Source organism: Zootoca vivipara, chromosome 17 (assembly GCF_963506605.1).
Source record: "Zootoca vivipara chromosome 17, rZooViv1.1, whole genome shotgun sequence".
NCBI classification, from domain to species: domain Eukaryota; kingdom Metazoa; phylum Chordata; class Lepidosauria; order Squamata; family Lacertidae; genus Zootoca; species Zootoca vivipara.
In genome coordinates, this window is record NC_083292.1 from 22,029,559 (window position 1) to 22,042,470 (window position 12,912).

Genomic DNA, 12,912 nt, shown 5'->3' on the forward strand with positions numbered 1-12,912 from the left:
CCATGTGCTGCTCTGGTTTGCCAGAAGCGGCTTTGTCATGCTGGCCACATGACCTGGAAGCTATACGCCGGCTCCCTCGGCCAATAATGCGAGATGAGCGCGCAACCCCAGAGTCGGTCACGACTGGACGTAATGGTCAGGGGTCCCTTTACCTTTAAGGCAGTACCTTTAACCTATCAGCTGTCTTCTCCAACCCCTTGTTCGTTTGCACTGATACATCTTAGGTTGCATCCCGTTTTACAACTTCCTCCCCCTCCTCTTCACACTTTTTTCTTGGTCCTCAGGAGGTGAAGTCATCTTTGACTATCCTCTGAGAAAACAATGGAGCAAGCATGGCTGCCTTGTTCTTCGTTAGCTTTGCTAGTTTGGCTAGATAAAGAAAAATTTTCTAAGCAAATTATGCATTTCCTACAATAAACCTTGCTATTTTCTTACCTGCAAACATCTCCCTCTGTGTGTGATTGCAACAAGTAAAGCCTACTCTCTAACCAAGATTTGGTAACTTAAATTTTGTTCACCCTGCATACTAAATGTTTGAATAGGCAATTTGCCCAGTTACCCCCCCCCTCTCTCTCTGGGTTGGGAATCTGTGGCCCTCTAGATGTTGTTGAACTGCAACTCCCAACGTTCCTGACTATGAGTTTTTTCAGCTGGGGCAGATGGAAATTGGAGTCTACGGTAGCAGCATCGGTTCCCATAGGTGCTTTCATTGCCTTTGTCTTCTCCCCTCCCTGGACAATTTTAGCAAGTAGTTTCAACCTATGCAGCAGTCACAACTCTCTCTAGCTGCTCCAAACAGCTTGGTAAGCATAAAGGAAAATAATTTAAGGGCAGCAGGGGTATAGATTTCAAGCCAGCCTGTGCATGACTTTGGGAACAGTCAATCATGTGAGCTCTCCCAGAATTTTTGAACTACCCTCCACCCCTGGTTCATCCCACAGGTTCTGCCTCCCTGCTGTGAAAAATCAGGTGTTTTTTTTTAGGTGATCAAGGACCACAAAAAAAGATCTCCCCACATTCGAACAGTTGTATTAAAAAAAGCTAGCATGTCAAAACAAGGAGGAATATTTGAAAACACAAAAGAGAGGCAACAAAATGTATACATTTACCATAACATCAACCTCCCCCCCCCACCGCAACACGCTGGGTCATCTCCAGAAATGAGTTCCTGAGGCCCCCCAGCAAGACCATATTATTGTCTTGGTACTTAATGCTGTTTAAATAATTTAATTTGCCCCCTGCCCCCCCAAAAGCACCACCCACCCACCAAAGTACAAGAAGGGAATGAGATGCAAAGTAATGCTGCAAAGGGGAAACCTCAAAATAAATAAGCTAAAACCTTCTATATCAGGCTTGGCAATAATAAAAAGAAACAGGCACATCGGTGGAGAATATTGTGTGCATCTTACCGAGTGGATGTGTATCTTATGGGAAAGTGATCTGAAAAAAAACATGGAGCCTCCCACCTGCTCCCAACACACGCACACACACACACACACACACACACACACACACACACGCCCCTGATAATGGATGCTTTGTGAGCTAAACCTCTAGCAGTTAAAAGCAGAGTTTATTATCAATCTGTCTCTCATCAGCAAATTTATGACCCCCTTCAAGATCTGAAATATCAATGCACAGAGTGAAGGTGCAGGACTGGATTGTTGTTCTTCCGTACACTGCACAAACACATGCACATGTATTTGTGAGTGTGCTTTAGAGACAGCAGGGAAGCAATGGCAGGCATACGCACAAACATGAAGAGTACCCCCTGGCCACATTCACTCCAGACATGTAAAGCACTATGATACCATTTTAATCAGTCATGGCTTCCCCCAAAGGATTCTGGGAGCTATCTTTCGTTAAGGGTGTTGAGAGTTGTTAGGAGACCCCTTTCGCCTTCCTAGAGTTAATATTCCCAGAGTTCCCTAGGAAGAGGGATTCATCATTTAACCACTCTGGGAATTGTAGCTCCAGGAAGGGAATAGCCAGCGTTTCCCCAGCATTGACCTCCCTGACACCTTGTCCCTCGCCCCCCCACCTGCCAGGAAGCAGACTACCCCCGACTACTGAGGAGCTACAATAAGATCCCCATGCTCCTTGGTGTAGGGCTGTAGGCAATGTGCCAGACAAAGAGTTGCCTAACACCTGCATTCACATGACAGTTTATTCCATTTCACCAACATATCCCTAACTGTTAAATTCCTCATTACAGTGGAACCTCGGTTTATGAACACTTCGGTTTATGAATTTTCGGTTTATGAACGCCGTGGACCCATCTGGAACGGATTAATTCATTTTCCATTACTTTCAATGGGAAAGTTTGCTTCAGTTTATGAACGCTTCAGTTTATGAACAGACTTCCGGAACCAATTACACCCATGCTTCAGTTTATGAACGCTTCAGTTTAAGTACTCCGCGGGCCCGTCTGGAACGGATTAATCCACTTTCCATTACTTTCAATGGGAAAGTTTGCTTCAGTTTATGAACGCTTACTCCGTGGACCGTCTGGAATGGATTAATTCACTTTCCATTACTTTCAATGGGAACGTTCTCTTCAGTTTATGAACGCTTCACTTTATGAACAGACTTCCGGAACCAATTGTGTTCATAAACCGAGGTACCACTGTATATTTCAGCTTCCACATGACAAAGGCCGGAATACTAATGGAATATGGTGAATCCATGTTCTTTGATTCCGGCGGGGGGGGGGGAATCTGTTTGCAGCCCCCGTAATCCAGAAATTGTGGGAGTAAAGTGAAGCAATAATTTGGTGCAGTATACCAGCACCCAGTTCTTTGCTGCCGTTTTCATGGGGGAATCACGCGAGAACAGAAACATACATGTGCCAAAAGGTTGGGGGAGTTGTTGCACATTAGTAGTTGTGCCACACTGTGCTCACTGGTGTGAATGAAACTTAGTGTGACATGATGGTAGATTGGTCAAAAAGTCATGGTTCCATAATGCAACAGGTACTGCAATGTGAAAGGAATGTTAGAAAATGGGGCAAAAGCACAAGAACCAGAAAAAGTAGTGTCATATTCTCCATGTCCAAATGCACCCTGACAACTGGTGGAGTTTTAGACCAGGGGTCAGCAAACTTTTTCAGCAGGGGGCCGGTCTACTGTCCCTCAGACTTTGTGGGGTGCCGGAGTACATTTTGAAAAAAATATATGAGCGAATTCCTATGCCCCACAAATAACTCAGAAATGCATTTTAAATAAACGGACACGTTCTACTCATGTAAAAACACGCTGATTACCGGACCGTCCACAGGCCGGATTTAGAAGGCGGTTGGGCCGGATTCGGCCCCCGGGCCTTAGTTTGCCTACTCATGTTTTAGCCTCTGGGTTAGAGGACTATACCTTTAAGATCCTCCACTCTCAAGGAAAGGGGCGAAGGTTTCAGTTTCAGGGGGTGAACTGGGCGAAGAGGGATAACAAGCTTCTGCTGAACTCCAGCCCTTGCTAGAACTACCGGTAGTTGTCTACTTGGAACTGTCCAAGGTCCTGTAACTCCAACTTAATTGCTTATGGTCAGAACAGGACATCTGCTACCCCTTAACATACATGTTCTCACTGAATAGCCTGGGTAGGAACATAGGAAACTGCCTTACACTGAGCCAACTGATTGGTCTATCAAACCAATGGCTCTCCAGGCAGTGGCTCTCCAGGATTTTAGGCAGGGGTTCCACCCAGCCCGATCTGGAGATGCCGATGATTGAACCTGATACATTGGTAGACCAATCATCATTGATACATTAGTCTTCTTTTAATGGCCCTTTGCATACAAAGAGAGAATTGTTCTCAAACAAGTTTCAGAAAGTGAGAGTGGGAAGCACATTTACACACACTCACACCAGAAGTGAAAATATCTATTCTCAGCCCACTTGACACTTAACGAGTAAATAAAACCTTTTAGGGTAAGTCAAAGACCACCTAGTTTTAGAAGGTGGGGACTCTATATTGGTGAATCTAATCCCTGCATTCTTGCCATGTGGGGGACAAATTTAAGGAGGATACGTAATCAGTGGCTACCAGCTATGATGGCTATATTCTGCCTCCACTCAGTTAAACTATGGAACTCACTTCCCCAGGAGGTAGTGATGGCCCCCAGCTTAGGTACCTTGAAAAGAGGGTTGAACAAATTGATGGAGAAGAAGGCTATCAATGGCTACTAGCCACAATCCTCTGTTGGGGTTCCATGGTCAGAGGCAGCAATGCTTCTGAATGCCAGTTGTTGAAGAGCACAGGAGGGAAGAGTGTTTTGGTGTCTGGGTGCTGCTTGTGGGCTTCCCATAGGGGCATCTGGTTGGTCAGTGTGAGAACAGGATGCTGGACCAGATAGGTCACTGGCCTGATCCAGCAGGATCTTCTTATGTGTGCAAAATGGGACAGAGTTTGCTTCCACCAATCACTGCTTTTTCGAGAAAATGGAGAGCTCAGATCTTACTTCCTTGTTCTCATTCTCCTGGCAAAGCACGTCCACCCTCCCTTCTCCATCCCTCCAGACCTACTTCATAAACATTAGCTTTCAAGCAGCTCTCCCCCAGAGGACATATCATAAACATCATGTTAAATATTTAGAGCAGGAAACCACCTCGCTTCTCTGGATACATAAAAGCTGTCTTGGGAGGGTACATTTTCTGTTCTTATTTTCGGCTTCCTTATCTCCTTCCATGACTGTCAGTCTCTTTTGCACAGCGGTTGTTAAACAGATAACCATTGTGGGTGTTGGTGAAGCCACTGAAGGGGACAGAGAGGCGGGATTCTGTCTCCCAGCATCTGTTCTCATGGGGATTTTGCAGGCCAAGTATTGGGAGGGGGGCGGAATAGTTCCGCTCTAGGGCTCGAGCAGACGGATCGTTACGAACAATGCAGGAAGCTGCCTTTCACCAAGTCAAATGATCAGTCCTTCTGTCCCACTATTGTCTCCTCGCTTGGACAATGGATTTCCAAGACAGAGGTGTATAAAGTTATGCATGATGTAGATAGAGACATCCCCCCCCCCTGTACACGCACACACATTCTCATAATTTGAAAGGATTGGATATTTGGATGGTTTATGGAAACCACAGGGGAGGTGGGGAGTTCTCCTACCTCTGGGTCCTGCATAAAGGTTTTCTATAGGGATCTGGTTGGGGATGGTGAGGACCAGATAGGCCATTGGTCTGATACACCAGATTCTTCTTATGCTATTGTGTTCTTACATAAAAGAGAATAGGGCAAATTCATGGAGGAGAAGGCGGTCAATGACTGCAAGCCATGATGGCTTGTACCATGGTCCCACCATGGTTCCATGGTCAGAGGCAGTTATGTTTGCGAATATCAGTTGTTGGAAACTGCAGGAGGGGAGAGTGCCCTTGTGTGAAGGTCCTGCTTGGGGATTCCCACAGGAATCCAGTTGGGCAGTGTAAGACAAGGACGCTGGATTAGATGGGCCATTGGCTTGATCCAGATCATACCTGCCAAGTCTCCTGCTGAAAAATGCGGGATCAGCAGCGGCTCGGCACCGGATGTTGCAGAGAAGCAACTTCTGGGGCTGCTCTTCCCATGTGTGGGCACCGGAAATTGGGCAGAGTGGCACCGGAAGTCGCTTCTACGCATGCCCAGCGACCATCTTGGTGATGGCCACCGCCATGTGGCCACCACCACGATGGCCGCTGGGCATGCGTAGAAGCGACTTCCGATGCCACTCTGCCCATTTCTGGTGCCCACACATGGGAAGAGCGGCACCCAAAATGGAGGCTCCCTGGCAGGTAGGAATTCAGGGGGATTTCCGGGATTTTTTTCCATTCGGGAGAACAGCGGGAAACGGATTAAAATCCGGGGGTTTCCCGCAAAAAACAGGATACTTGGCAGCTAAGATCCAGATACCTCTTCTTACAATCTGAAGTCGGTACTGTAGTTACATTTTCCCTCCCTCTCTCTTAATACTAGGACGCATTCAATGAAGCTGAATGTTGGAAGACAAAACAAAAAGGAGCATGGCTTCACAGAAGTTTCAGCCTGTCTTTAGTGTTTGGCCTGTTGCCAATGTATTTTTCACACGAGACATGGTTAAAACTATAGAAAATTTGCTCCCATGCGAGGTGGTAATGGCCAATTCAAAGGAAAATTGAGGATATTCGTGGAGGATGAGCCTATCAGTGGCTGCTAGCCACAATGTTCTACCTCCACTGCCAGAGGCAGTATGTCTCTGAATGCCAGTTGCTGGGAACCACAGGCGGGGATAAGTTTCCCACAGGCATCAGGTTGGCGGCTGTTAGAACAGGAGCCCAAGCTAGATTGACATGATCCAGCAAGGTTATTCTTATGTGCTCAAGTTGCTTCCACTTGCACAGGGGTTCTCCTCTTCCTCCCCACCCCTATGGCTCCAGTGTCTTCTTCAGGTTCTGCTAGCCTTCTAGAGCATATATGGGTGTGTGGCTCAGGGGCATATGGAAAGATGAGAGGAAGGGGAAATTCCACCATGTATGAAAGGGATGACTTTGTGGAACCCCTCCTCTGGGTCTTCAGAAGCTAATGGTATAGAATGGCTTGATTTTGCAAAGGTGGAATCCCCTACAGGAAGAGATCTGTCTCCCCACCTCAAAAAAGGAATGTACTCCCTTTAAATGGCACAGTCCAGTCAATTAAGACATGATGAACCATCCATCAAGTCTCCGCAGAAGCCAAAAATTAAAAGGGAGTCTCCTCAATGGATGGCCCAGTCACTCTGGAGACCCTCCTTGAAATCTCTGCAGAGTTTACCAAATGGCTTTCAAAGACCGTGGCCAGATAATCGTGGGAGCAGAGATCTGGCTCGGGCTCAAGGAAACGCTTCAATTATACATGAGCACAAATAAACAGCCAGCGATTTGCTGGGAATTATGAGATGTAAATAATTGAGCAGCTGGGGAGCTGGATCCAAAGGTGCCCCTACCATCCTGCCGATTGCGCCTTAATGCGTTCCCTTGATGTAACTCCCAGCTTGCCTCCCCAACACCACTGGGAGAAGGGAGGTAAAAGCCCTGGAAGAATATGCTGACCAGCGTGCACACAGAACTATAAATACACAGATATCCATCTCCCATTCCCTTGGCGGCTATCAATGGGGCTGGATAAGGGAGATGCCCTTCTCTGGAACCTCTTCAAAGAAGAATAAGAACCTGCTCAGAGCATGCTCTGCTACAGAGAGTACAACCAGATTGGGGTGGTGCTGCACATGTTGTGGTCCTGTGGAACAGGCGTGGTGGGTCAGAGGAGGCTACAAACATTGTTAGCCAGATCATTTATCCTGACCTTGGCTTGGCCCCCTTCCAGCAAACACAAGCAGTTTGTTGTACATAGACCTAATAATGGGCTTAATGGCTGGTTAGAGGTAGCCCATGACTGGAAGTCTTCCATGAGGTTCTTATTGCAGCCATGGTGGCCCAAAGTCAGTTTTCATGCAGTAGCTGAAAAGGTATGCAAAGACCTAAGATGGTGAGGCAAGAATGCAGAGATTTGTAGTTATGGGAGCACCCCTCTTTGTGTTACGTGACCTATCAGAGAGGTGTACTACATACCATACAACATTTCTCCAATGAAAATAGGGATGTCCTATTCTGTTGTTGTTGTTGTTGTTGTTGTTGTTGTTGTTGTTGTTGTTGTTGTTGTTGCTGCTGCTGCTGCTGCTGTTTAGCCTGCCCATCTGACTGGGTTGCACCAGCCACTCTGGGCAACATATATTAAAAATATAATTAATAACATCAAAAAACTTCCCTATACAGTCGTACCTTGGATCCTGAACACCTTGCGAGTCAAACATTTCAACTCCCGAACGCCGCAAACCCAGAAGTGAGTGTTCCAGTTTGCGAATGTTCTTTGGAACCCGAACATCTGACGCGGCTGGTGTGGCTTCTGATTGGCTGCAGGAGCTTCCTGCAGCCAATCGTGAGCTGCACCTTGGTTTCTGAACGTTTTGGAAGTTGAACGGACTTCCGGAATGGATTCTGTTACACGTCTGAGGTACCACTGTACAGGGCTGCCTTCAGATATTTTCTAAAGGTTGTACAGTGGTACCTCCGTTTAAGTACACAATTGGTTCCAGAAATCTGTACTTAACCTGAAGCGTACTTAACCTGAAACGAACTTAACCTGAAACGAACTTTCCCATTGAAAGTAATGGAAAGTGGATTAATCCGTTCCAGACGGTCAGTGGAGTACTTAAACTGAAGTGTACTTAACCTGAAGCGAACTTTCCCATTGAAATTAATGGAAAGTGGATTAATCCATTACAGACGGGTCCACGGAGTACTTAAACTGAAGCGTACTTAACCTGAAGCGAACTTTCCCATTGAAGGTAATGGGAAGTGGATTAATCCGTTCCAGACAGGTCCGCAGAGTACTTAAACTGAAAGTTCTCAAACTGCAGTGTACTTAAACCGAGGTATGACTGTATAGTTACTTATCTCCTTGGCTCAGGGGTCCCATACCCTCCAACATCTCTTTGATGAAAATAGGGACGTCTTAAGGAAAAGTGGGACATTCCGGGATCAAATCAGAAACTGGGACAGGTTCTGTAAATCCGATACTGTCCCTGGAAAATAGGGACACACTTCTGTCTTCTCTGGCAGTACCAGAAGGATCCTGCACACAGGTTGCGATATCGTTTCGACGGGATGACTTTCAGCTTTTTAGCAGAATGCGACAGTTTGGCCACAGTTCCCTTTCAACCCCCCAAACAGCAAAGGACGAGGTCACCCCAACACTGCCGAATGGATGGACAGATTGATCGGTGAGTCACCCTTTCTGCCCAAGGGCCCTCACAGCGATGCACATCCCTTTGAAGGAAGCGCCAAACTGTCAAAGCAGCAACACTTAAAACCCTAAAAATAAAATAAAACCAACCCACAGACCAACCATTAAGACCAGCAGAGGAACTGAGAAAGGCAACACCTAGAAGGCTGGAAACCTAACACCAGTGGCATTAGCCATTGCCCTCAAAAAACCTTTCCAAGGAGGAAAGCTAAATATAGAGAATAGGCCCTTTGGGGTGGTGAGTTTCAAATATTACCCAGAATGCCCAGCTCAGCTAAAACCTGATTTCTTGGTCTTGTAGTTTTCTACTTAAAATGCATCCTACTTCCTGAGTGATTTGGGGTGGGGGTGGGGGGGAGTTCTCATGGGGGGGTGTGCAATCACACCCCATAACCTCCAACATTTCTCCAATGAAAATAAAAAGGTAAAGGACCCCTGACAGTTAAGTCCAGTCGCGAACGACTCTGGGGTTGCGGTGCTCATCTCACTTTACTTGCCAAGGGTGCCGACGTTTGCCCGCAGACAGTTTTTCTGGGTCATGTGGCCAGCATGACTAAGCCGCTTCTGGTGAAACCAAAGCAGCATACAGAAACGCCGTTTACCTTCCTGCCAGAGGAGTACCTATTTATCTACTTGCACTTTGACGCACTTTTGAACTGCTAGGTTGCCAGGAACTGGGACAGAAGAACGGGAGCTCACCACATTGTGGGGATTCGAACCACTGACCTTCTGAATGGCAAGCCCTAGGCTCAGTGGTTTAGACCACAGCGCCACCTGTGTCCAATGCAAATAGGGATGTCCTATTTCATCATCATCATTTTTATACCCCACCCATCTGATTGGGTGGCCCCAACCACTCTGGGCAGCTTCCAACATATTTATAAAAACATAATAAAACATTAAACACTAAAGAATTTCCCTATACAGGGCTGCCTTCAGATGTCTTCAGGTATCTCCTTGGCTGAGGGGGGGGGGGTTTGCATAACTCCATACCCTCCAACATTTCTCCAATGAAAATAGGAATGTCCTAAGGCAGGGGTCAGCAACCTTTTTTCAGCCGTGGGCTGGTCCAACGTCCCTCAGACCTTGGGGGGGGGACTATATTTTTAGGGCGGAAATGAATGAATTCCTATGCCCCACAAATAACCCAGAGATGCATTTTAAAGAAAAGCACACATTCTACTCATGTAAAAACACTAGGCAGGCCATACAAATAACCCAGAGATGCATTTTAAAGAAAAGCACACATTCTACTCACGTAAAAACACTAGGCAGGCCATACAAATAACCCAGAGATGCATTGTAAAGAAAAGCACACATTCTACTCACGTAAAAACACTAGGCAGGCCATACAAATAACCCAGAGATGCATTTTAAAGAAAAGCACACATTCTACTCATGTAAAAACACTAGGCAGGCCATACAAATAACCCAGAGATGCATTTTAAAGAAAAGCACACATTCTACTCATGTAAAAACACTAGGCAGGCCATACAAATAACCCAGAGATGCATTTTAAAGAAAAGCACACATTCTACTCATGTAAAAACACGTTGATACCCTGACCATCCGTGGGCCAGATTGAGCAGGCGATTGGGCCACATCTGGCCCATGGGCCTGAGGTTACCTACCCCTGTCCTAAGGCAAAGCAGGACATTCTGGGATCAAAACAGAAAGTGGGACAGCTTTTGTAATTCCGGGACTGTCCCTGGAAAACAGGGACACTTGGAGGATCTGTACCCCCATGGTGGTGGTGGTGGTGTAGTGATTAGAGTAAATCCTAGCAGGCCATGATTTAAATCTACACTCAGTCATGAAGCTCCCTGGGTGACCTTGGGCCAGTCATTGTCTCTTAGCCTAGCCTACCTGGCAGGGTTGTTGTGGGGATGAAATGACGAGCGGGAGAACCATGTACACCATGCTCATTGGAGAAAAATACAGGGTTATAAATGCAATAAATATATAACCCTAATTAAACATGCATTCAAAGTGGGAGTGGAGGAGGCAGCACAGGTCAACTCTGTGTCCAAGGCAGCTGTTTATCAGCTCCACCTGGTACGCAGGCTGAGTCCCTACCTGCCCACTGACTGTCTCTCCAGAGTGGTGCATGCTCTAGTTATCTCCCGCTTGGACTACTGCAATGCGCTCTACGTGGGGCTACCTTTGAAGGTGACCCGGAAACTACAACTAATCCAGAATGCGGCAGCTAGACTGGTGACTGGGAGCGGCCGCCGAGACCACATAACACCGGTCCTGAAAGACCTACATTGGCTCCCAGTACGTTTCTGAGCACAATTCAAAGTGTTGGTGTTGACCTTTAAAGCCCTAAACGGCCTCGGTCCGGTATACCTGAAGGAGCGTCTCCACCCCCATCGTTCTGCCCGGACACTGAGGTCCAGCTCCGAGGGCCTTCTGGCGGTTCCCTCACTACGAGAAGCCAAGTTACAGGGAACCAGGCAGAGGGCCTTTTCGGTAGTGGCTCCCACCCTGTGGAATGCCCTCCCACTAGAGGTCAAAGAGAACAACAATTACCAGACCTTTAGAGGGCATCTCAAGGCAGCCCTGTTTAGGGAAGCTTTTAATGTTTGATGGATCTCTGTATTTTAATGTTTGATGGATTTCTGTATTTTAGAATTTCTGTTTTGTTGGAAGCCGCCCAGAGTGGCTGGGGGAACCCGACCAGATGGGCGGGGTATAAATAATAAATTATTATTATTATTATTATTATTATTATTACCCTGCTTGGCAACCCCAGTTTGGACAGACCTGGATTGCTCCAGGTGGATCTGACCTGGGGTAGCTCAAGACCACCTCAACACACTCTTGACAAATCTTTTCAGTTCGCTTCATGATGTGATGCAGCAGCGGGGGGAAAGGTAATGCTATTCTAGGCTGCATCAACACAAGTATAGTGTCCAGATCAAGGGAAGTCATAGCATCACTCTAGTCTGCCTTGCTCAGACCACACCTGGAATACTGTGTCCAATTTTGGGCTCCACAATTTAAGAAGGATGTTGACAAGCTGGAGGGCAACCAAGTTGATCAAGGGTCTGGAAATTAAGCCTTATGAGGAATGGTTGAAGGAGCTGGGTATGTTTATCCTGGAAAAGAGGAGACTGAGAGGAGATAATGATAGCCGTGTTCAAATGTCACAAAGGGCTGTCACATGGAAGAGGGAACAAGCTTGTTTTCACCTGCTCAAACCAATGGTTTCAAGCTACAAGAAAGGAGATTCTAGCTAAATGCCAGGAAGAACTTCTGCTCATGGATGCTTTAGCCGAGATTCCTGCATTGCAGTAGGTTGGACTATAGATGGCCCTTAGGGCCCCTTCCAACTCTACAATTTTTTGGTTCATGATTCTATGATCCAGCACAGCCCTAACAAATAGGTGCAGCATTCATTGCGACTTACTCCCAAGAAAGTACTTGCATAAGATCACAGCCATTTATTTATTTATTTTCTATTCCACCTCGAGGTAATGGGCTCTCTTCCACCTCCATGTTACCCTCACAACAACCCTGTGCAGTAGGCTAGGCTGAGAGGCAGCGACGAGCCCAAGGTCACGCAAGGAGCTTCATCATGGCTGAGCGGGGGACTTGAACTGTAGACTCCAAGGCTCTTAACCACTAAGCCACATTGCCTCTACCGATTGCTACCCAGCTTCTTATCAATGTCGCCTGCAGGAGCATGGCGCGGCATTATTCGGCATGGAAATTTGCATCATGTTTTCTTGCTGGAAACGGAGCCCCCTTTTTTCAGATGGGATATATGAAAATCGGATAGGGCGGTCACAAGAAACGAAATATCCTCCTGGTCTAATGAGGTGGCTGGAGACAAATAAATAAATAAATGTGAGTAGCTGGCAGCCTCTGTGAGGCCAGCATCAAGGGTGGGGTGGGCTGATGCAGTCTGAGTAGATGCCACAGCTTGTAGCTTGTAAGTTTTAAGTCAACAGTGCAAAGGGACACGGAGCTTGGGCGGCGTATGCAGATTTTGCTATATTACATCGCCCAGCGGTTCTCTCCCTTCCCACTCGCAGCTATGGGAGACGCCAAAGCTGTTAAGTATCAAGTGTGTCCAATGGGAATCCCATAAGCTGTAGGATTGGCCTGGATTCAAGGAGGTGGC